Consider the following 27,048-nt stretch of genomic DNA (forward strand, 5'->3'; position numbering starts at 1 on the left):
GTTATTCCACTTGTACCGAGAATCGGCGCGAGTGATATTTAAGCGATTGGAGCGCGCGCGATATTAAAATCTTGGGACGTAATCGTAAACGTAGATAGCCGCGTCGCGTGCAGGATTTGAAATTACGGAATCAAAATTCGTTCCGGCTGCTACGAAGTTCACGTGGCATTATCAGAAAGTTCCAGAACTCGCATTATATCCATCGACGGAAACATCGGCTTCCTCTTTCCGAGCTTGGCCGATCGTAAAAGCGAACGATGGAGAACGAGAACGAGAAAACCAGAGGTAAATCTACAGAGCGAGCCTAAGCAAATGGTGTTCCACGAAGGGACGCACGCATGCATACCTACAGTCGAAGCCTTTCGGAAATTGTTGATGCTACGGACGTCGGGAAAATACGGCCGCTGTTTGCGCTCGCGTCTCGAATTCAGCTTCACGTTTCTTAAGGACCGTTCTAACACTGGCGGCTCGAGTTTAATTTCTCACTACGAGAAAGAAGATTCGTTTCCATGTTTTCTTTCTTTCTTAGTCGTTATTTTCTTATTTGCAAGTAACAACGAACGGAATATTAGAAACTACGCTATAAAACGGAGGTCGGAGAAGAAAAACGTGATAAGTATATTTTTGTTGATTTTTCCTTTTAACGTCGCTTTACGATTAAACAGGAGAATTTTAACATGGCACAATCGGAAATAAAAACCTGTCAGATTCGATGATGTAAGTTTTTTAGAAGATGATAAGTGAACGAAATTTTGTGCAAGTCAAACGTATGACTATTAAGGCGATATTTTAGTAGCATTTTCAATATTGCGATATTACGATGGTTGTTATTTTGAAAATTTAGAAGAGGATGAAAAGACGCATGTTCCGGCTCCAAATCCAAGTAAAAAGACAATTTTCATCATATACGTGGATTAATTGACAATGTACTGAATCTTAAAACTGTTTCCCTGCAAAAAATAGGAACGTGACTTATCGCGTACTTTATCTGTAATCTTTAAATATACTCGGAAAGTTGGTAGATTTTTTTTAATCTTAGACTGTACTCTGCATATTTTGTATTTAAAGTTTATCGATTTTATTCCCCTTGATACGTTAATCTTAGTCAATCTCTGTACAATTTATAAAATCACATTGCATGCGTATGTATAAAGGCTATGCTACTGAATCAGTAGAATAACGAGGATAATGAACAAATTTGGTTCAACGAAAATTTAATTTCACGTTCCATCAAAGGTAAATATATACAATCATTTCATGAAAAATGTATTAATAATTTTATTTCAGTGGAAATATCTTAGCAGGAAGAACGGTTTTAGCGTGCCATTTCTTGAAACCAACCTGCGCGACGGCGACGACGACGACGACATGGAAAGGGGAGAATATCCATGGACAATCAGCGGAGCATATTTCATATTCAGCGACCCGTGACCTTGCAATCTTCGAGTGGAAGAGGGTGGGCTAACTGGCCGGACGCCTCTGAAATTGAATCCACAATCGAGAGCAAGTCGTCTCCTCTCCGCAGTGTAACGTATGCATTGGTTTGAGTAAATGGACGATGTCCATCTTCTCCTCTTCGTCCTTTTCACTTCTTCCCCTTTAGTCCGTTCCAACCCCGTTCCACCTATCTTCCCCTGCACGTTCCCAGGATGTCCCCAAGAGCATCGAAGTCCTTTTTGCACGTTCTACGTACTTACTCGACCTTGTCCACGTTTTCTCACCCTAATCCGCTTTGTTGACAGCAACGTGTGTACGTATGATTGTCCCCTATGTACACCTGCGGATTTCTGCTCTAGCAAATGGCAGTAGATTTTCCGAACGCTCGTCGTTTTCTCTGAACGCGACTAATGGGGAATAATTCGATCGCGAAGAAGTAGACGTTATCGATGAGGAATTAAAACGAACAATTGCACGGTTTCAAAGTTATATCATACGGCGGAATGACGTAATGAGATGTCGCGAAACATGGTAATTTATATGGCATCTGTGTATCTGTAAACTTGATTCTTCAATGTTGCATTTATTAATAGAGTATATTCCTTTCGTTACGATATTGTTTTAGGATTTACAAGTTATAAGTACGTGGCTATGGTAATTCAAACGACGATTTAAATCGTTTCTCTTAGTTAAGGGGTTAACAGAAAATAACTAACATTTGTATAAATTAATACAAATGAACGAACGATGAACGATGAAGATTGACGAATGTAACACAATCATAGGTCTATCGATAATATTTATTTGCAACAGATTGTATGAATAATAAGATGAATCCTTCACTGCATGTGTTTGCATCGCAAAGTGCTTACGACTACGTTTATGATATTGTAAGATATTTTGTATTTCAATTTCTTACTTCCTAAGGATAGAAACGTGAATTACTTGGGCACGAAGTCGTCGGCCTATGACTATGATATACGATGATCCTAATTCGTTTTTATTATTAACTCGACAAAGTGGATGTAACATTGAAAAGAAAAGTATTTTATACAATTATATGCTCTGTTGTAAATCAGAATCTATGTGGTACTAACGTGGGGCTCGCGTGAATTAATATTCTTGACTAATTTTACGACAATACGGTAGTTGTTCCCATCAAAGCAAAGAATAATTCTTTTTATTTGCAGTCGATTTGTCGGTTGTCAACGGAACACTCCTATAATGCAGAGCTATTACTCTCTCGGGGACGAACTTTTAATTAACGATCGTTTTAAACGAGCGTAATTGAAGTGGAACGATCTGTCATGTGCGTAGAAAAGATTGAAAGCTGATATGTGAGTTCATTTGTTCGCGTTATGCGCTATAGAGAGAGTAATCGATGACACAGAAAAGTTTCATCTGACCAGCCACTAAAGGGTTGTCCATATCGTGTAATAACTCGGATTCTGTTATCTCTCTTTCAATCGAAATTCTCTTCAGAGTTTTATTCTTTCCCAATTTGGAAAGCCGTGAAATTCAATTTCATAACTGAATTTTCTGAACACTTTTGCCTTATTGAAGCTGACAGAGAAAATGATCCGTTAGCAACGTGAGCGATGATATATTATTCTCTTTATCGAATTAGATACGGTATTTGTAGTGATTGAAAGTATGGGAAACATTTATGTACGCTTCATTTATGTATAACTTGCACTCATAATAAAATCTAGTTAGAAGTATAAAACGTAGAAGATGAGAAGAATACAATTATTATGGCATTTTTGTTCTGCAATAATTAGATATAAAACATGCTTGCGTGTTCGTCGGTGACTAAATCATAACGAGTAATCCATTTTTATGTGTATTTAGTTCATTGTAAATATTATATTCAAAATTATTTAACACGTATTATAGTTAGCCAATAGAGCTGCGATAAACTTAGAATTTTATTTTTAGATAAATATTATTACAGATTATTTTTATAGCTAGAATATATTACAAAAATGCGAAACTTTAAAAGATAGCGCGTGCATGTATCTAAAAATATGAATGAAGCAAAGCTACATGTTTATTCCAACAAATTCTCCAATTGTCATCTGGTTAAATTCGACAAGTTATTAAATTAAATGAACCAGTGATTTTGTCCCGCCAATTACGAAAACGATAGGAAGATCTCGGTATTAATCTTTGAGATGGAAATTAAGGTGCCAGTCACTCGCAAAGAAGTCGAACTGATAAGCAGAATTCGAGCAGACCAAAGGAATCAATTAAAAATGAATGCCGACGAATTATTAAGAGATACTGCGACTTAAGCACCACCGGGGAACTTTCGTATCAGAGACGGCCAGAAGAAAGTTCGAGACTTGCTCGGAAGGGAAATAAGTTTAAACTTCGTACTTTCGTTACTCGAGACACCTGTGAACAAACAGACGCGTCTACGACAAATTAAAACTTGTCGCTCTGCTAAGTTACCGTCTTGCGAGTTTTCCGTGTTATACGTTATTTTCTCGTGATATTCCACCAATTATCTCATTCATCGAAGGTAAACACGAATTTAAACGTTTCCCGCCTCTTTCTCTGTACCTTCTCGTTTTTGAAGTTCTCGTTTACGACGATTGCGTTTACAATCAAATATTCGATATCCTAATTAAACAAAAGTTTCAAAACTTGCTACGATTTCTGCGATACCAACAACGAAAGACTAGAATCTTTGACATGAAATTTAATTAATAGAGATAATAATCTAAAAGTGCGTCAAAATTTATGATCGGACTATACGACCAGCATTTCGGATAGGACAAAACGAAGCCGATCGAATGACTTTTGCAAAGAGTATCGAGCATACTTTTAGTTTGTTTAAGGAAACCACCAGACGTGGTTGCGAATACGCGGAAGAGGCGTGGTAACTATCGGCGACCCTTTTCCAGCGGCTCCCTCGTCGACAGCCAGCAGTCCACCCCGCGCAACCGCGTCTACGTTAGCGAACATGTTTGAGCCATTCGCACGCGAAATTTATTCATCGGTTCGTACAAAACAGCATCGCGAGTTGTTTAGGGCTCGATGAAGAATTCACCGAACTACGCTGACCTGTTCGCTATTCCGTTCCAGCCCCTATCCTGTTACGTCGATAAATTTGCCTGGTCGAAGCCCCTCCTTTCCCACTGAAAATGATTAAACTTTGAAAAGTGCTCCGATTTCACCGGTACCGCACGCTGTCCATTCCGTTTGCACGCGGTTCGTCAGGCGATAAATATTTTTCGTTCGACGCGTTGCAGCCATTTTTGTCTCGCAACCAGATCCACAGGAAATGTCGTTTGCTAGTTTCCTTTCTTTTTTTTTTTTTTTTTTCTAGGTAACATCTGTATCGCTTTTATAAAGCTTATCGATTTCATATTTTCGCCCTTTCGAATGTACACTACATATGGAGCTACTACGTACGTCGAGCATAACACACGCTAAGAGTAGAAAAGCAAATTTCCATTCGTTGCTGCACGATTTGAATACGAATGTATGAATCGCCGTGTCATTCGTGCGTTTAGGAGGTTTTAATTGCTTTCAGATGCAGATATCTCGAAATTAACACGTCCGTTGCGGACTTGATTCTCGTTTCGCACGATGCTGTACGTTGACAGAAAATTTTCGCGCAATACCCGTCTTTGTATCGTGACCATCCCGGAATTCCTAATTTACGTGCCACGTCCAAACCGAAACCATACGTAATCTAACACTGTGCGCGATTCGAATTATCACACTGTGTGTATGATTCGAATTACCGATATTTATTATAATGAAATTTTTGATCGTCTATTCAAAATTCAAGTAGCCTTTGATCAAGTATAAATCATCTGATCGCGATTCCACAGTGGATGACCAAAAAATCTGCTATACGTAGATTGCGGTCTTAAAAGGCTCGGGGTGGTTTAACGAAGCAACTTTTCACAGGGGCAGTTCTTCTCGAGAGGTTACCAGAAATTCTGGAGCGCTTTCGCGGTTCGTTTCACCGGGCGGAAAAAAAGAATTTTTTTAAGAAAAGCCTGGAAAGGCGAGGTTTGACTCAGACTACTTAAAGGCGCGAGCACACATGTCAACGAGCGACTGCCGCAATAGTGTTCTTAGCCTCGCTCCTCACGGGAGCCTTCTAGATTTTCAGCCGCCTTTCACAAGCTTTCTCGAGTAAAGTACACGCCATTTCGGCATTCTACCAAGCTTCTTGCGCTCCTCTGATCTCTACCCGGCAAGTTCTCCTCTTTGTTACCTTCCGCCTAATTATCGTCGTAACTTGTATGCGATTTTCTTACGTCACGCTCCTCTTATTTGATAAATAAGACTACATTGTATAGCTTCGTGAAGTATTTTCGACGGTGAGCTCTTTGTTCGTTGATATGCACAGAACGTACGAGAATGACGCGTTATTACATCGAATCGTTGAATTATTTTTCCTTTCTTGCTTTCGGGGGTTTTCACGTTCGAGACCTCTTTGAGTCTTTCGAGTATTCCCAAATGCCAAGGGGAATGTTTTGTGAATTTTCTTTATTTTTACACGGACTAAAATTATTTTTGAAATTTCTTGCATTCTTGCTTCTACTTATTTCGAGAGCTTATTTCTCTTTCCATTCGCTCCTTCGCGACGACTTATTATTTAACCGTAGCTTTCAGCTTTTTCGTGAATGCCTATGAATGTATATGAAAACATACTTTAACGAAGTAGGTACTCTGGTAAAAGATTATCGTCATAAAATGATGATTAACAGTGAAAAGGAAAAAGAAAAAAAAAGGAGACTGAATAAGTCTGATCTAGACCTTATATCCTTTAGTACTCTGTACTAGACATATTGTACAGGGTGTTTCATGATAAATGGGTACTATTTAATAGATAGATTCAGCATCCAAAAATAATAAAAAAAAAATTGCATATCAACATATACCCTATTTGATCTTGTTTAAGAGATACAAGGAGTTTTGTGTAGCATCATTTCGTATCCGATTACCTTCATGGGGGCAGATGCCTTGCTATTAATGTGGTGACTCTTTTAATACCCTCTGATATTCTTTGAATTCGTTGAAACCTTTGTTCGATTTTATGGAAAAGTATTTCACTCTCGGTGGATGTCGAATGTACAATGAACTTCAAGTATCCCTACAAATAAAAATGAAACGGATGCATGTATTCATCTCGTTTCTGAAATATTGCGAGACACCCTGTATACGTGGAATGCATGAAATTGTATTGCGGGTGATCGTAGATCGTGGCTGTATTGAAAAAGTATATTTAAAAAAAGAAAGATAATTGAAGATATTAGATAAGCTTATTATTTTAAACGAGTGTTAAACGAAATTATGTTAATATCAAACGAGAGATCATTAATTCTTTTGACTTATTTAGAAATAATACCTATTCAAGCACGCGGATCATTATTTTACAAATTGCTCTTCATTCGAAATTAAAAAGAGGAAGACACAAGGGAGCAAAAAAGCAATATTATTGTTGCACAGAGTTTTTGAATTCCTTAGTAGGTAAAACGAGAACTATACATATAACACTTGGTGTGTTCTAGTGATCTATATATTTATAAAAAGTGTATGTATCTATTTTCAATCAAACAAATACAAATAAAGAAACATATTGATACGTTTGATATGTATACTGTTGATGTGGAAACGAGATTGCAAATTTAACAAGAGTGGCTTTTATTTGACGATATAAAAATTTCGATACAAGCACATAGTTATGGAAATTCTATTTTCCTTTACCGATTTGTAATACGTACTTTTCGTTACGTTGCCTTCTCGGAAAATTAATAGAAACATTTAATTTACAGAATACCGATTTAATTCCTATGAAAGCTAAAAATAATGTTATTCCGTCGTTTAGAATTATTAAAAGTATTCTGAATATTTCGCGTACGAAGTACAAGTAAAAACGAAGGAAGAGAAATAGCTCGAAACAGTCAATAAAAATAAACTCCGATTCTTTCAGCAGAATAATCGTCAGATTTTCGGTAACGTACATGTTCACAGGTACGTGCACAAAATTTCCAGGGAAAGCTACGGCGTGAAAAAAGAAGGAACGAGAATGAAAGAAGAGCTCGAAGTGGAGCACACGCGTTTCAAAACGATTTCTGCAGTGACGTTCGCACAGCAGCTACGGTTCTCGAAGCTCTCTTATGTGCTTTCAGAGGACTTTCAGAAGCTTTCTCGGAAGCAACTGCATCGCGTTTTCAACCTCTCATGGGTATTTACTCGCTAATAGCGTGCAAAGTACACGCCGCGGAATTTCGCAGCCTTCGTTGCTTTTACCACCCTACGAGTGCCGCGTCGTCCGGAAGGAACTCTGACCCCCTTCAGTCAAACTGTCTTCACGATTTCCCCCTATTAAGCGGAATAAACCTTTTCCAGGCTAGTCATTACCTTCACTTCCACTGTTAGTAATTTGTCGGCACTGTTGTTTAGCTGGGAAATTGTTTCTATAACAACGTGTCGTTCAGAAATGAAATCAGTCCTTTGTGACGGGATAAAGGAGCCAACGACGTACCAGAAACTACTTGCATACGCGCGTCTTTGACGCGATATAAGCTAAACGCTAGGAGTCTATTTTGGAACGTGTATTTTCAGCGTATTAATTTATTTCGTTCGCCTTCCATCCGTGATATTGCGAGTTATACCTATACATACATTATACATTATACTTTGATATAATTAAGGAATACTTTTGCATAAACTCGATCACAACGTAATTAGAACAGCAGGTACGGTTATTAATTTTTATTCACACACCGAGTAACGTTCACGGAGATATAAAGGTATTTCAAACCAGATGTTCGTTACTATGAAACGAAAATTTTGTTAACGTAAAAGAAACTTCTCCAAAAGTATCATATTTTCATAAAAGATACAGAAATCGTTTTGAATTTTTTAAATAGCCTCGTATATCTTTCTTGTTATATTTTTATACTACGTTAGGGGATGAATTTAATATAGCAACGCCTATCCTTCATCTACCTGTTCCTATAATAATGTATAATTTCTTTTTGGATTATCGCCTACACGTAACATCTGCATAAAATAATCATAAATGACGCAAGTATCGTTTCGATGGCGAGTAGAACGGTCATAATGTATGTCACTTGTACAAACACGTATTTCTTTGGTTTAATGGCGGACCGATGTAGGGGGTAAGAGGGAACTAATTTCGTACGAGCCCATGGAGGTTCACGAAGGTTATCTATTTCACTCCCGTAAATACCGAATCCTGTAACATGCGGGCGTGGGCTGCAGGTCCACCGGTTATCTGGACAACACCTCTTTCCTCTCCCCTCAAACATTTGCAGGGCTGGGATTTAATTGCCTCTTCTATTTTGTGCGTCACGTACGCAGCGATTTGCGGTCGGACAACCCCGCGATATTAATTTCGTCGACCGCTTTGCCGACTAATAAAAGAACCAAGGAATAATCGCGATTACGTTGCTCTCGTGAACCGTTTAATTGCGATACTTGTCGATGCGGGCACGCGATGCGAAATTTAGATTTCGCTCATTCTAACGCTTCTCACGGAGGAACGTTTTCCGAGGAGACGTGTCAGTTTATATTCATTTCACTGGCTCTTTCATTGATATCTCCTTCCAGTAATTTTACAAATTTTTATTCCTTCGCGCGATCATTTTTAAAGTGCTACTTTCATTGTTGCGAATATCAATTTGCTTCTTTTTTTTTTTTTCTTGCATACTAAATTGGAGCACGGAGATAATTTCACCTGAATTTATTATTTACGATAGAGTGGCAATTGTTAGCTTTTTCTTTATCGAGCAAAATAGTTGACGAATTTAAGTTTCGTTAATATTGATTACATTCGATTAAATTGAAACCACCGAATCGCCAATGTGGATCTGTTATTTTACCTGAAATATCCACGAAAGCTTCTCTTTATTAGCCAAATCAGTTGACTTCAGATTGTTTCATTTAAATAATTCACGTAGCCCTATTAAATATAATTAATACACAGTTAATAATTAATTCTTAATTCTGTCATAAAATACAGATAACGGAGATTGTGAACATTTAAAGCTATGTGATACTAGAATACGTAATTGGTAAGAAAATTTATTATACGAAGTAACAGAATATGTACGCTAACGAGGAGTATTATCTTAGGATGTATTCGCTGCGAAATGATATTTTATCAATGCTATGTTTACTATTATTACTTCATTACAATGTCAGAACAGCATATGAAATTACATCTCCACTCATTAAACTCGAACTTGCAAGAATATCTACCTGATATATAATTACATTTATTAAACAAGTAATTAAATACGTCATATTATACGATTTAAGAAACTCTTATTTTCTCTTTAGCATTTTTAGCAGCATGAACCTGTTGCCTGTACTATTATAATAAAGTAATAAAGTAATTATAAGATGTTATACGAGCTCTCAGATAATCATACGAATTTTAATATTTTAAGTAATTTAATAGTTCTTGATACATTGTTACATCCAAATCCTTTATAGCGGATTTTATATTGAATTATCTTTAAGATAAATATTCGTTGCGTTGTAAAATAAAATAATCTCTATCGATATAATAATTTACGAGATCGCGAGTTTCGAAGAGATAGTAATGAATGACTTTCCTGTTAAAAAAATCCCGATGTTGCTTATCGAACGATTTAAACAATCATTAAAAATGTATTATATAGTAGTTTTCGATTTAGCCTTTCTACTGGTAACAAACATTTTCAAAAACGTTTAAGCTGAGATAACAGCGAAGGACAAGAAGAACAGGAAATGTACATCGAAACGTCTTTGTGGACATCGAATTGCTTGGAATCATTGGTAATCTGATTTCCGACCAGGGTCGATCCTGGAAATACGACAGTTCATCCTTCAGTGGCTATCGGAAGTAATCTAATTCCGGATGGGTAAGCCGGAAAAAGAGGAAACATTACTAGATCGAATGTTTCCCGAGATCGTTCCGCGGCTGTTAGGGACGCATCGTGGCCGACGAAAGCAAGTTACACGGGTCGCTTAAAATATTAAACTTTCTTCAATTTCGTGCAGAACTCTCTTTTCATATTACGCTTTCCTTTCATATTTAAGGAACAGGTATGCATAGTGGAATTTTCGCCAACTTTTAGCTTTTACGAAACACAAACTGTAATAATTATAGATGCGTACGTGTGTAAACTGGAGTTCATACGAACGACTTTCGATATTTATCGTTAAAGTTGTCGAATCAATGAAATTGTACGATATAGTACGATGCTATCGTTATATTATCTCAGGCGTAAGACAGTTTTTTTTTTCGAGTTTAAAACAACAACGGTTCATACTTCTAAAGTTTCTATACAACCTGATCGTCGCAATTTAAGCATAAAATTAAACGAAACGATGATAGAATTACGACCAATCGAATCGTCGCAACTTACAGCGGTGATTTGCATTAAGTTTCATTGTTCGAGGTCGATAATCGATGAGACGGGGGGAAAATATAAGATAAAACTAGAGAAAGAGGAGCAATTGCATAGCGTTGGCTTTGGAACACGGTTCGATTATCTATTCCCAATTCTTTCGAAACGATCCACGGCTTGATCCTATTTAATGGCCGTGCCATTGCTATCTGTTCCCTATGAACCCTCCAGTTTCGCCATCAATGGGACTCGGATTTGCGTTTGTTAGCGGAAAACTGGGCTCTTTTATACTCGTATGTCCATCGCGAAGCTGTACTCGTATATCTGCTTTTTTTTACGTTCTTCTATTTCTATTCTTTTATTTCCTCTCTTACACGATACGGATTCTTACATGTATTTATGTTTCTGTATTTAAATATTTCCCTTCTTTCTAGAAAAAATGTATATGGACGATATTTTATTTAAAAATCCTTTAACCACTTCTTTCAAATTTTAGCTACTACATAATTGCTCGTTACTTATTTATTCTATATAATATGTACAGAGTTTTTATTTCTGCTTAATTTATGATTAATATAATTGATCAAGCTCGCATTTGAAAAACGTCAGAAATATATACGTGTATGTATTAAATAATCAGCTTGAACACGCATTTATTATTTCAAATTTATTCTATATCGATATCACGTATTATGATCAACAATAGAATCATAATTATACATCGCCATCAATATTTCATGAATCTCTCTCTCTCTCTCTCTCTCTCTCTCTATCTCTATCTCTATCTCTAGTGGAAATCAATATTTCATGTGTTCAACTTTATCTAAAATTTTTGATAGTACATATAATTTAAATACTGACGCTTAACTATTTTATCCTGAGTGAACGATTTAATATTTATTCCTCCTAATACTGTTATTGTTAAGCCATAGCCATAGATTAAGTATGATATTTTAAGATGAATTTAAATTAATCCGCTTTTAAATATTAGAATATTTCATTCTTTTTTGTATTTTTATACTTATTTAGTGTGATAAATGGCATGGATTTTATTATATAAAATAGAGAATGTAAATGAAAATGAAGTGTTCCAAATGTAAACAATTTATTCTAAATCTTCTAGATTTGAACTAGGTTGCTTAATTTTAAGGTATTTAATATTTATTGCTACTTTATCTTTCGCCATAAATTATATGGTTGGTTTTTATCATATAAAATACGACATATACAATGGTATACGTATAAACGGAAATAAAATATTCTACATTGAAATAACTTGTCGTAAAGTATCGTGAAGTATCTATGGTCAAATGATACAATGTATGTGTATGTAATTACTATCATTCTGGCTAGTACAGGGTCTGCAATTGCTCTGATATAAATTCCACGTGTCATTAGAAGAAACAACATTAAGTGCGTGGTAATTAAACATCTATAAAGATGGCGACGAATTAATAATATGCTGATGTTGTATCGGATCGCGATATTTCTCGTGATTATAAAAAGCGGGTCGTGCGTACGTCCGGTCCACGGTGATCACGTGTATCAATCGGCGCGGTTAATTGATAATAACAGTGCACTCTTAATGTCAGCATCCCGGCTAATTAGGATGTGGGCCTCTCTCGTCCAATTACCGTCATGTTATTATGAAGCCACTCTGGCTTCCCTTTATCCTGTTCTGTCTTCTTTCTTCCTCGCTCCTTTTCCTTGCGCTATGTTTCTCATTTTCTCTTCATGCTGCTCACTTTGTGATTTGTCGTTTGAAACCTATCACGTCGTTTTCTTTCGTTCTACGATCTGATATTTTTATGTTGTTGTTTACAAACCAGAGTTCTGGTTCCTTCGTTTGGCTTGAACAAGACGTTTTTGAGAAAACATTTGGAAATAATTCGAGGATGATCGAGCGTCAATCCGCATCGGAATCCGCATTAAAGATCCAAATTTCATGAAAAACAATACGCAACAATCATATTTATTTTCATTCGTTTATTTATATTAGAATTTCACTTATATTATTCGTATTAGATATTAATCTATCAGTCTATTCATTTAGGTATTATATTCATAATAAAAAGATATTATCATATTGATAAATTAATATATCAGTTTTATAACACTAAATGGAATGAATTTCTAATCAATTTAACAGTTTGATAACATCTAAGGAAACATATATTATTTTTAACTTACTTTCTGTTGTTTTAGAAAATTAAAGATAAATAGTACGAAAAATATACGTATATGAAAATCAGCTTGTAAAAGGAAATATTGATCTTGAACGATCGCCTTGTACTTCACGTAACGCCTTTCACTTTTTTATTTCCTCGCCAATTGAAACAGGTTGAAAACTAGCACTTTCCTCTATGTGTACTTTCATACTGCAGGATCTACAGCTTTTATACTTGGCGACAACTACTTTCGTTTCCACTTTTTTGCATTCCTTTTCCTTTGCCGACTGTCTCTTCTTCCTTTCATGTTCTACGCTTTCCCGCCACGGTATCATCATGTACATGGTTATATCATTGCTCATCTGCTATATACCGATTCTTATCGAGTATATAACTCGTCTATAATTGCCATCGCAAGACCACCACAACATAGTTTACACTTTACGATCGCGAGCGAAAAAACGAAGATAAGCTTCGAACACGGTTGTTCACTAGCAAGGGGAAGAAATAACGTGAACATATCGGCATGATTATTAATTTTTATGTTAGGAATTCACGATATAATTTTCTTGATTGCGGCACGGCTAGCAAACAAGAAACTTATCGTCTAGTTCTATCGTCCAATAAATAGTCGTTCGATGTCATTCTATTTGTTTTTCGTTTGTAGCTTTTGCTGTGATGGTAGGTTGGTGATAGTCAGGGACCTGGATCATGTAATTTCATACAGTAATATTATTATGTCAAACACGCTGGTGAACAAGTTTAAAAATTGAAATATTTTTATAAACGAAGGTAACGAACAGCATAAATTTTGTACCGTAATAATTAGAATATAATTTCACGTTAATATTCTGATACAGAGAAGTAATTTTTTTTATTGCTGCTTCAATAAACGAATGAGCCATTCGTTTTTAATAGAAACAGATGGAATGTTCAAAAATACACATCTGTGCATACGTAAATACTACTTCAGATTACGTAGCACAATAAGAGATTTTTATTCGAAATTGTTTTTATACGAGTGGCAATATTCGTTAGAGAAGTAATATAAGTTCAAGATTTTATATATTGAAATAGTAAATACTTGCTAATTTCAATATTTGACTTTTTCTATTAAGTTTCTCTTATCTAAGATTCAAATTTTATAACAAATATAATATGTTCAGGTAAAAATATCACTTGGCACGAAGAAAGAAACTGAGAAAACTTGTTGTATGAATCTCATCATTGAAACTATTTCTATCGAGTCCAAATAACGCTGCGGAATAAGAAAATACAGATAAATGCAAACATCTTTCTCCGAAATAAATTCAAAGTACATTATCTTACATTATAAAACTAAAACAGATATTATTACTGCATTTTAATACAATTTTATTAAAATATTAGAGAAGCGATAGGATCAATAATGTTGCTGCTTCAGGTATCTTTGTCAACTACAATCAAAATCATCGATTACGCTTTAATGAATAGATTATCAGGCGAAGGTCTTCCTTTTACCCTCGTCTTTCGTTTTTCTCCCCTTTTACGAAGTGGTTATCATTTCATCAAATTATTTGGTACTTGAAAAGTCGTTAAGATAATTATTTAATGGAGTCTACGCTTTCACTCTAAATCTTTTGCGGTCGAATTATTCTGACTTTATTCGGATGACACTTCGATCCTCTTTATCAATCTTAATATCGTTGTGGAATAACGAGTACGGTAAAATATCATCGTAAAAGCCTTGAAAGTATCGTTAGGAAATCGAAATTAGTAGGAAGTAAAAAAATCAGTGATCTTTCGATTCTTGAACCTATCCCGACGAGTAATATGTATTACGCATGGCAACTTGACAGATATATCATAGGTGTCAGGATTCAAATATTTTTCAAAATATAATAAGTCTCTTGAGAAACATGAGGTTCGCTGTGGGAATTCTTACACGGGACGAATCCTGGATTTTACGATTCTCACGAAAGCTACATCCATCCTACATGCGTATATGCATACATACATATAGAAAAATCGAATTTTCTTTTCGACTGCAGACGTGATATGGGTAACGTATTGACCTTAATATTTATGAAAATATTTTACGAATAACTTTGTATTTCATATACCTATGTGTGACGTTCATATACGTTCAAGACTTTTGAAATTGTACATACTGTTAACTGTCACGATGAAATACTTATCTTGTGCGAAAGAATGTACATTATGACTTCAAATTACTATTTATCTTATCCTACCACCATAGACACAGTTTGAAATTAACGAAGATTGTGTAAGTGGCTACGAGCAACGTCGGAAATAAACCAATCACGAATAACTCTAAATTTTAATCATAACATCAAAGTGATGTAACAAAGAAGGCCTAAACAAAACCAAAGTCGAGGACAAACACGATGTGGATGAATATCTACGCTGGTACGAAGGTAAAGAAAAGGACAATAAGCGGAACAGAGACGAGGACAATGTCGAAGACAGCGACGGAGATGGTAATATTGTACAGCGCTCGTCGACATAGCAATAACAATAATGAAAGCTAGAAGGATTCTCCGATGCCCTTGATGTCGAGGCACGATCCCCCACCCTCGTCTTCAGTTTCGGCTCTTCAGCTTCCTGGGAGATTAGCATGAAGCTGGAGAACAAGCGAACGAAGGGGATGAAGCAGGGGAGCGTATAATCGAATAACTAAACGATTGTGTTTGCAGCTGCTCGGGAATACTCGATTACAGAACAGATTTTTAGTCGCTGGGTTTATGGGATATTTTCCGTATCATGTTACATGTGGAGTATATCAAAATGATAACTCCTGCATTTAGTAAGCTATCGTATACATTATACGGCTATTTACGCGTTTCAATACAAAATCAAAATTGTGGAGAAACAAAACAATTTCTATAAACAGAAGCAGAAGCTTACAAGTAACGTTAAATATCGCTATAGTTCTCGAAAGCAACAAATCAAATTAAAGATACGAATATTGATAAAATAAAAAAAAACAGGTTCCTCGTTATCTATTATACAAAGGAAAAGAAATATAAAAATAAAAAATTATAAATTCGTATAAATATCTGTAACAATAACCCAATGATAAATATATCGTCGATAATTGTCTTACTAAAGAAGATCGTGGTAGCAGACTGTATATCAAATCGAACGATAGATTCGAACATCGAGTTCAAAGATTTATCAGAAATTTTCTCTCGTAATCCGACCATCCATTAAAGACTCCACTGCATCCCGCTTTTCCGCTTTTTCGAACTCTCATTCCCTTTTAAAGCTGCAGACTACTCTCGCTTCAATAACTTATTTAAATATTTGTACCCATTAGTCAGCTTCTCTTCTTTTACGACTTCCGCGATCGGCAAGCACGCTTAGTTAATAACACGGTTCGACGGAGCAGGCCTTACAGAATTATTAATCTCGATACTGATCGTACCTGTAGCTTTATCGTTGCCACAGAATCGGCGGTCATCGCGCGACTAGCTAGGTTCGCGAGACAGGTTCAATTGGCCGTATAGGTGAGAAAGCGGTGGCGTCGAGGTTGCGCGCCGTCGCGTCGTCGTCGTCGTCGTCGAAGAGTAATTAGTACGCAACGGTCGTGCCGATAGCAACTTGCGATAAGGCTAATCGAATCGGGCCTGCAAATTACTTTCCACCTCCGGCCCGGTCCGCCGGTAATTGAATAACGTCCTTACGTCGCGCGTAATTCGATTGCTTTCGGGATAAGCAGATACCAGACTTGAGAACTGAGTAGAAAAGAGTGCCAGTGCGGGAAGAAATGCGACCAAGTAAGGCAGTGTGAAATTACCGCTCGCGATCTATTAAACTTCACGGTCGCGTGCAATTGAGAAGAGACAACGAAATGTTATCAGTTTACCATCACATTGAATCGCTCGTTTGTGATATGTATAGACTTGTAACAAAGACATAGGAATTTTAATATACAACTTTCAACTAAGATAACATTCAACTTGGACGTATATTATTAATGTCGCATTTTATTTATTTTCTTCGTATTAAATTTCAATTGAATATTCCAATTTTTGTTTTGTTTTGGAAATATTAAAATGGTTACTCTGTTATTAGAGCGTACCAAGGAAAACAGTAACCTGTTTCTATTCTTTGTAATTTGAAAATGTCTGTAGCGTGTATTAGTGCTTTAATAAATTCTATAAATATTCCTCTTACAATTATTAACTCTTAGACGCTTTGTTCATCAATTTAATCTGTTTAACAAGTTTTGAAAAGCGATTAATTAATTCTTTTAGTTTTCTATTTATCGACTCTTAACCTTGCTTATTATAAGCAAGCGTTTTACATCTCTCTAGATACCAGCGTTCAAACTGTCAGTGTTTAGAAACAAGACTAGTTTAAACAGCTTCATCGGTTAGTGGTTCGCGTGGACCTGAGGTATAAACTCGGAGTAATGTAATTAAGAAGCTTACCACTGGCTCGCTTCAGATTTCCCAATTGACGCTGAAATTTTCAAACTGCTGTAAGTATATTTTCGTGCGATACAAATACAAATAATATAAAGACGGAAAATTCAAAGTATCATATATATGTATATTATCTCGACACGAACGAAAGATTTTATTTTACAAACACAGAATATTTCTGTAAATATTTTATTACACCGTCTGTGTGATAAAATATTTCTTCAATGTTCATATATCATACGTTAACTTTTCATTAACTGTGTGTTTGCAATAAGTACATTATGACTTTTATATACATTTTAATATTATTTTCAAGTCTTACCACTATAATCATGATAATCAAGTCTTGACACGGTATTAATGAAATTCGAACAAATTTTGTATAATACATATAATATACTGACGAAACTCTTGTACAATAACTGTTCAAACACTTTTATAAAAAAGGATTGTAATTTTTCAGATTAATCAATATTTACGTTTCTTCCGAAATTACCATCGAGCATAGCCAATATCATGGTATACAGGACTCTTAAAACAATAACGATGATAAATATACTTTTCTCAGGTGCAGATCCCGAAGGCGAGTAACACAAAAAGTTATCCCTCCGTTAGAAATAAAAATGTTTCATCAAAATATTTACCGTGTTTCATTGTCTCGATAGTCGGATAATGCTTAAAGAACAAGTATCCACGATTCAGCGACCGCTCTTGGTGGCTCCCCATGATAATTACTAAACAAACGGACAAACGAGCAAGGTCCTTCTTCTTCGCTTTTTCCTGGTTGATGCTCGAGAGCTCTCGAACAATGTGGTCGCGTGACAATGACGTACTTCGCTGAATGACCGTCGAGAGAGACGCCGTATTTGCAGACGAACTGCTGTGACGTACAAAGACATTTCGATGTGATTGTCCGGTCTAACTCGCTTCTTCTCCTAAAGTCATCAGTCGAATGCCAGAAAGGAAAAAAAGAAGAAAAGAGGCAAAGGAGGTAACGAAGATGCCGAGGAAGAGGAGACGGAGAATGAAATCGTAGTAAAGGGAGAAAAAGGGAAAATGGAAAATATGGTGGAGGACATAGAGAGTAGAGTGACAGGTTTCCTTATTGGGACGAACAACTGTCTGACCAGTTCAGACTAGACCGATAGAAATACCGAAGAAAACGAGCACTACGAAGCGTTTCTGCATATATAAAATAAAGTTGAATTCAGAGAGAGAGAGAGAGAGAGAGAGAGAGAGAGAGAGAGAGAATGATGTCGCTTGTGCTTCTTTGACAATCGAATTTCTCTCAACAGTAAAGAGAGAATATCCTGCTGTTTTAAACGTAATAATCAGAGAAATCGAAATACAAAAAGCTCAGTAGCGATAAAAAAATTACGTTATCTCGTCCGGTCGACAGACAGCAACGATACTTTTCGAACTCTGAATTTCCAGTTCAAAGAAGCGGAAGGATTGCAAACTATGGCGCACGCGAAAAGTTGACTAGCTGGTTGGAAAGAAGCAGTTGGAGACAAAGGGAAGGGAACAAGAAGAAAAGAGTAAGATTCGAAGAGAAACGGAAGGTCCAGATGCATTATAAAGGGACAGACAGGGGGTACCCCAACTACCGGGGCAACTCGAGCTGATGGAACTGACTGCAAAGAAAGCTGTCGGACACCATATCCTCGTGCAGAGGATAGCATGGGGGTGGAGATGGTATTGGGTCCTAACGGGTAGATTGCACCGGTAGCTTCGGGCCACGTTACAGGGGATCGAAGATGGCGGCACGGGATGAGAATGCAGCTGGTTTCCTGGACGCTCGGCTCCGGGCAGCGTAGTCGAACGAGGGTGGTGGATAGTAGTGGAGTAGGTGGAGAGACAGAAAAGGGAATAACGCAAGAAAACGAAGAGGGCGGACAGCTCACGGTCACCGTACAGTAGGCGCTTAATTGTGTCGCGGAAATACTCAGACAGACGGATTCCTTTAATAATGTGCCCGACGGCGCGCTCAACCGATTCACCCTCTTGACGTTTTCTTGTTTTCTTCTTTTCTCTTACGCCCCCTACCGCCGCGCATCTCCTTTCACCGGTTCCAATGTCGCTGGTCTTCCCTGTGGTGCATGCGACTGGACCGTGCAATTAAGTACACAGCCTGAAGGACGCATCTTCCACGGGTTCAGTAGTCTTGCACGATCGAACCATCCAACTACAAGTACATGATTAGGAATATTGAAAGAGTGATTTCGTGCTATCGAGTTATCCGCTTTCCAATACCGGCGATGAAGGACTTTCCTTCCGATGAAAAGCTTTCACGGTGAAAGGGAGGCAATTGCAGCTTTCCCTGTTTCAGGCAGCCTTGCGTTACACGAAGGAGTCTGTTTTATCCCTGTGGCAGTTTAAAGTTACGAACAACGTTCTGTACGGTTTGAAATAGAGAATCGCGGTGGTGATCGAACTACGTTGCAATTATACAACGTTCAACGCTTTAATGCTAAATTTGTACACCGAGGATGCGATCACGAAACATTTAGTTTTATTATTAGATAGGTTTCGTTTTTCAAATACGCATGAAATTGTAGCAACGAGAATTTAACGCGACTGTTTATTACGAATGATTTACTGACTTTCAGTCAAAAATTCAGATGATCGATTTATTGGCAAACTACCATTTTCATATCCTCTGTCACCGTTATTTATCTTGATGAAACTTCGTAATCGAGCACCTTTTGATTTTTTCTCTTTATTTCTTAAGAATTATTAACTACTTGAAAATTGTCTTTCTTCTGATTGAATATGACCTGATAAGCTTTCTGAACGTCTTGCGAAACTTCATTATCGTTAATCTCGTTATTGTTAAAAAGTCAGAGAAGGTGGTAAAAAAATAATTAATTCTTTATTATCCTTCATTCCATCCTGATGATTTCTTTTATGTCACTATTTTATTTCTTATATACTGCTCATTTTCTTATTGAGAATCTACTTATACTCATAGAGTTAATTTAATGCACTTGCAAATAACATTCAATAGATTATAATAGTATACTTTAACAGTAAAGTAATAATTATATTTTACTACAATAAAAAATGTTAAATATCTCTTAAATAATAGCAGATCTTTAACTTTATAAGCAGTTCGATAACTAGTTGATTAATAGTAGACATATTTCCAGCATTCCTATTTTCAATTACGACAAAGTAGCTGTTCGTATGTTTCATCTCTAAGCATAGTAGGGCATGCTACATAGAACGAACGTAATTTGTTTTAAAACTTCTTTCATTAGAGTATCTGTTCATTCAAATGCTCGTTGTAACTACGCTAACTACACTAACAACCTAACTATCTACACGTGAGATAATAAACGATTTGTTTGGCAAAGGATTAATCGTAGGAATATCAAACAAGCAGAAAGTTGTATGCAGTCGATGTTTCGATTGATCGATCAATACCAATAGGAAAACAACACAGTTGTTTGTCCGATATACGGTTAAGAAACTTTGGTAGAATTCCAAAATGATCGTGGAAGACGTTATAACCGAAGAACTTCTTTATGGAGTCGATGAACCGTTTCTTTGACGGATCATCCAGCTCCAGTCAGTCGACGACGTAATCTGTCTGAGCCTTGAGGCATGGGCGTCGCTACTCTCATTTTGTTTCTGGAAAAAAGTACGCGAATCCTCAGAAAATCTACACTTTCGTAAATGTGGCTACGTCGATCTCTATCATTGGCTATCTTTGGTTGCACGTCGAAGATAAAGATCCACTCTGCCTCTTCGCTCTCCCTTTAAAAAGTCTCCCTGATGATCGGCCAAGTGTCGTTGTCGTAAGATGCTTGCTTCATGTTCTTTTGTTTTTGAACGCTCAAGGGCCTAATTAATTAAAAGGGTGGCCTTCCTTTTCTACAGAGAATCTTTTGAGGTTTTTGAGGAAATGGATTACGGGAAAACTAGAAGAGGAGAGGGAGAAAGCAGGAGAGAGAGGGAGATATGGGAAACAAAACAAAGATACCAAAAGAGAGAAGCTATACTGAGAGTGGTTGAACTCGTTAAGTCATTCTGTTCCTTTACAGCATATAGAAATGTTCTCAAGAAAGTAATTAAATTTAATTAATTAGATGTTGATGATGTATTATATGATGCATTAATGCGATATATGAAAGGTAAGGTATCTTACCAGCACATAATTAGTAAAGGCATATATATGGTCAGATACCGTTAGATGTACAAATTAACAATAAGTATAAAGCGGTATACACAAAGAATAACAGTAAATTTTTTAATATTTTTAGCGATTTGTACACAAGAAATTTATCGTAAATGCAAGAAAGAAGTGAGGTGAAACAGAAAATAAATTAGAAATCGAGTATTTACATTGGTCCTTCATTTATCATGTATCACATTTCCCATGTTCTATCGATTAATTCAATATTTCCAATATTCTATCAATCGGGTACATGCATTTAGATCTAATTGTAATTGTATCAATAAATTTACAAGATTCCTATTCTATTGGTAGATGGTTGTAATACTATTTTGTAGATGTTTTATTTATCGGATTCAATGGAGAAAGCATTCGAGTACGTATGAACAGTTTATATTGCAGTAGCGTTTCATTCAAATAAATAATAAGGTTTCAATGACATTTAATCGATAAATTTAATCGCTGAGTCATACGCACGCTATGCGAAAATGATACGTATATTTTGAATGAAAGTACACAGTAGTAGGACAATTTATAAAGAGATGTTACAGTTTAAAATTGAAGAGTAAAGAAAAAGATAGAGAACGTCTATTTTTAGCGATTTAACAATGTACAGCACATTCTGTTGATGGTAACTGGATTATAGGAATTTCAAATCGCAGTGAGTTACAACGCAAATGTGTTGATATCGGATATTGTTAAAGGTTTGGTACGTCTATTGGATTAAATAGATGTTGTTAAATCATCACATCGATGTCATCGATAGCTATGTTGTTAAATAGCGGATAATATTTATTCTGCATTGAAACAAAACAGAAAATATCCTCGGTCTTCCTACCTTTATCGTTCTTGATTAGCGTGTTTGCATTTACGAGGGATAATAAAGCCTTATTCAGTGTTTACAAAAAGCATTTGAACATACCCTTATTTTGAAATAAAGCGCCTTTTTATCAGGTTTTACATTTCATCCCCACAGCATCAAATTTTTATAGTCGTACGAAGATACCACTAAATAATACGAAATTCAATAAACGTGGCCCTAATTAATTACCACGTAAATGCTATAATAAATGCAACGGTGTGTAAATACTTTTTATAGTCACTGTACGTAAGAAGCAATATCTGACGATAAATATAATGAATATTCGTGAAATATGTTGATACCGATAGAAGTGGACGTTTCTTAATTTAATTCAAGAAATGAAATTTAAGCGATCGTAAACAATAATTTTCTTGCTTATTCTCAAGACTATAAACTTCACATTACGAACAATACAGTTACATTTATTGATCGTCGCCTTTTTACCGGTGGACTAAAGCATTAAGCCTTGATTTCCTCAATAAAGCTTTCTTAAGACGTTTCTTGTTCTTTTCTCCTTACCCTTCGGTTGTAAGCCGAGGCACAGCCAACTTTTATCATAGTAAAAATGACAGCATCGAAACGATAACAATCGATCGGCTCGCTGTCACTAAAGAAGAATGCCGGTTTCAACGAACGGAAGCTCTTCATCGGATAACACTGCGGAGCAATTGACATAATGAATGCAATTTTATTTGAAGCACCATGGACGGGAGGTCGAAGTGAGTTGTTACCAGTCGCGAATGACTAACGGCTTCGTAGCGCGGAGCGGTTCGAGCAAGTAGAGAGAGAGAGAGAGAGAAAGAGAGAGGAAAAAAGAGAAGAAAGAATCCGTGGGACGAAGCCAAAGGAGAACTAAGGACGATTGCCATTCGCATTATCGGCCTGTCGATGTTATTATTTATGACGTCGTTAACTTAGGCGCAAAAATTCACCTTGTGTGCGCATTAATCCAGCCCCCCAGACACGACGCGATGCGACGTTTATCTTTATCCCCGTCAATCTGACGTTGCGCTCATAAATATGAATTGCCGAAAATCGTGCTTCTAATGCTTTGACATAGTAGCCTTGAACGTTCATCGATTTCACTTTCTTTAAACCGAGCCGAGCTTTCGAACTTCCTGCCACCGTTCTCATCGATTTTACTCTCTGTTGGATGCTGCGAGAAAAACATACGGATAGTCCAGATATTAACGATCTACACCTCGTCTATTTATATTACCACACCGTATTTACACTTTTCGGTTCGTGAAATGAATTCGATAATATATTATGCAGATATTAAATTGTAATATATATTCGTCTCACTGACGTCATTCTCATTCATTGACAAGTGCATACACACACACACACTTGTAACTGATACATACTAAATTTTTGATTATTTTAATGTTAAGTTTATTCAAGTTAATTTAGTATTAATCTAAGTCAAGTTATTTAAGTAATTAGGATATTATATCATTTAAATAATTATTTTAATAAGAATTTATTTATATTATTGTTAAGTTTATTCAAGTTAATTAAGTAATTAAGTTATCATTATCATAAGTCATTTAAACAAGTATTTTAATAATAATTTATTGTGATTCTAGAGATTGTGTCAACGATCTGTTGATGATAACAGATTTCCAGTTGTTATCCAAGTTTCTTAATGTACGAATTCTAAATTAGCTACAACGAATGTACCTAAACGGTCTTCGGCCTGACAATATGTATTTTTTCCAGTCATACAATTTTTATGTGACGTAGAAAATATGTCAGAAAAAGCTCGATTATGTTAACAAGTGTGCAATTAATCTTATCGGAAGATAAGGAAAGTACATAACATTTCAATGGACGGCGGAGACTGCAATACTCTTGAAGAAAATTCGTACCCTTATGATGGTATTTTAACATCGAACAGGTAAACGCGTAAAATGCTACTTGGTTATTCTAATTAACTCGGATTCGTAAATACATATTGAACTTAATCCCATAATATCATACGGTAGTTATTATAGCTACTTTAATACTGTACGTACATACGCTTAATAAGAACATTAACGCGTTCGCGCCATACCACGTTATTTCGCTATTGCTATTCGTAAATGCTTCTTTAACCGCAGTAGTACGCTCGTTATTAGCGAATCGCGTTTCGCGTTAACTGAAGCACGTATTAGCCAAATTCGTACGATTTTCCATCGTGCGAACAATCGTATTACGACGAGTCTATCCTCGATTTTGATTCTGGTATGTAGAGTATAGACCTAGCAGTCGGATTGAATATAACGCAATGGCAGCAGCAGCAGTGCGTTAACGTCGTAAAGAATAATCGCGCAAACCCTCGGCTTCTTCATTATTTCTCGTGCAAAGAATCGAGACGTTGGCCTGCCACGGCCCTCGTATACATTTTTCTATTGAACCGGCAGAGATTGCGTTTGTCTGGAACACGTTCTCTCGGCTCGAAAAGATTTTCATTGTGCTCTGTAATAACGTACGAATAGTCGCGGTAGCGTGGTTACGAAACGTCGCGTCACACATTGTGCTGGTCAAGAACTGTTCGACGAGGTCTCTTGCCTCGCATTCGATAGATCGCGGTGCTATTTTAATTTTCAACAACTCTGTCGATCCACACAAACTTAGAACGTCTGAACGGTAAGTTAAGGGAAGGAACGATTGATATTCGGTCTACTGCGTCGAGAGTTTGGATTGTTTTTAATGTGAGCAAGATTCATACAAGAAATGAATATTCCGACTCGATTTGCTCAGAATGCAGAACGAAATGTAGATTTTACGTAAACGATCGGTGGATATTGTAAGGGAAATGGTAACGATCCATCGATGTACGGGTTTGTTCCGTTTACTCCGAAGTTACGCGTAATTCCGAATTAATTAGAATAATAAATCGGAATAATACGTAAAGTAAATTCTTCGTATCATTGCATCTTTCGTGCTAAATTTTTTCGGAGATATCGGAGATGTAATGAGACTAAAGTGATTTACTAAGATATATAAAAATGTCGCTTCTGACAAATCCACAAGATTCACTTTAAAAATGAGCCTCTTCTCTGTAAAATACTGCCTCTTTATTACAGAGAAAAGCAATAGAAATCAGTAGCTTCAGATCTAATTCATGGCAAAGCAGCTCCCGTTTTCGATTTACAGTTTCAGCCACTGACAGTTTCAGTCACACAGAGTAATATCTTGAATAATGCTTTACGCAGATGTATATAACGAAAATATATCTATTTTAACATTCTGACAGTTTCTACAAAAGTAATATACACACGTAAGATGTTTCTTAATAAATTATTGCTAGACTGGATATTTATGCATTTCGACGAGTGTAGATATACAAGAACGTATAAAGAGATGCACAGATACGAGAATACATAAAATATTAACAATAGAACTACCACACCAGTCAAAATGGCTGGTTTTACAATTTTATTTTAAAATTCCTACTTCATGTTATATTTTTTCCCGCGATGATGTAATGATTTTCGCAACGATAACTAAAAGAATAATATAATGAATTTTATTTTGTTTTTTATGTATTTAAACTCAAAATAATTTTGTATCAAGGCTACTTATACCAATGCCAGTCAAAATGACTGGTACTTGTCACAATGTAAAAGGATCCTGCAATCTGTTTATCGAAACCCAATTAATCAATTTCCTCGTTTTGTACAACGTCCCACACGTTTTTTAAAATTTTTAAATATATTATATATTCAATATAATAATAATAATATATAATAATATGATATATTCAATATGATGATGTCAGATATCAGGAAAATTCCGGATCGATCGTTAGATCACTAATACTAGAAATATCACACCAGTCAAAATGACTGGTTCTACAATTTTATAAATATGCTAATCCTCGTTTAGGGATCATGGTCGCAGATTGATTAATAATACCAAAAATGTACTACATAACAATTGCTTCTGTAAGAAAGTAATAAATATAAAAATATTCTATTATTATGTATTTTTTAAAGACCAGCCATTTTGACTGGTTTTGGCAGAATAGCTAGCAAAGTACACGCTGTTACATTTAGAAAATAAAACAATCGTTTAAATTGCAATTCTTTATCAAGTTGCATGAACATTTATAATCTAATTATGACTTTGATTTAGTAAACGACGATATACGATGAAACAGAAAAAAGTCCAATAAAGAGAATGCAACGCTATTACAAAGAATAATCAAGTGAAATTTACAATCTTTGTATTTTCATTTGCTAAGTTACCACATACTTTGCTACGTTACTACGTTAATTACAGCGAAATCGAAAGCGGCAGCGTTATAGAAACTTAATTATCAAAGTTGGCGATCGATAAGTACCGATGCAACAATATCAAAGTTTATCAAAGCAATCCATTAACCTTAACCCGTATTACGCTCAGCGTTTAACGGCAGTATTCGGTGATTGTTCCAGACGACGACTGGAGAGCCTGGTATATTCGGCCGAGCCGAAAGTCCGAGGGGTTTTTCAAGGGCTGGCCAGTGCCCTAGCTAGAAGGGGTACAGCTAGGCCTTCCCATTTGCAATGGACCCGAGTCAAGAGCAGGTCTAATATGCTTTAAACTGCCGCCA

At 36.2% G+C, this 27,048-nt stretch overlaps 1 protein-coding gene and 1 long non-coding RNA gene across 7 annotated transcripts in view; one reads left to right on the forward strand and one right to left on the reverse strand.

Annotated features, from left to right (window-relative positions):
• The window catches only part of LOC100646619 (tensin-1), a 278,855-nt gene that overhangs the window by 145,101 nt on the left and 106,706 nt on the right, over positions 1-27,048 (reverse strand). The gene's annotated exons all lie outside the window — the stretch shown is intronic.
• Positions 13,617-20,409, forward strand: LOC125384856. Its single transcript, XR_007223669.1, has 3 exons — positions 13,617-13,789; positions 14,164-17,483; positions 17,891-20,409. It is a non-coding gene; the product is annotated as an uncharacterized LOC125384856 (long non-coding RNA).

This window comes from Bombus terrestris, chromosome 4 (genome assembly GCF_910591885.1).
Source record: "Bombus terrestris chromosome 4, iyBomTerr1.2, whole genome shotgun sequence".
In the NCBI taxonomy this organism is placed as follows: Eukaryota; Metazoa; Arthropoda; class Insecta; order Hymenoptera; family Apidae; genus Bombus; species Bombus terrestris.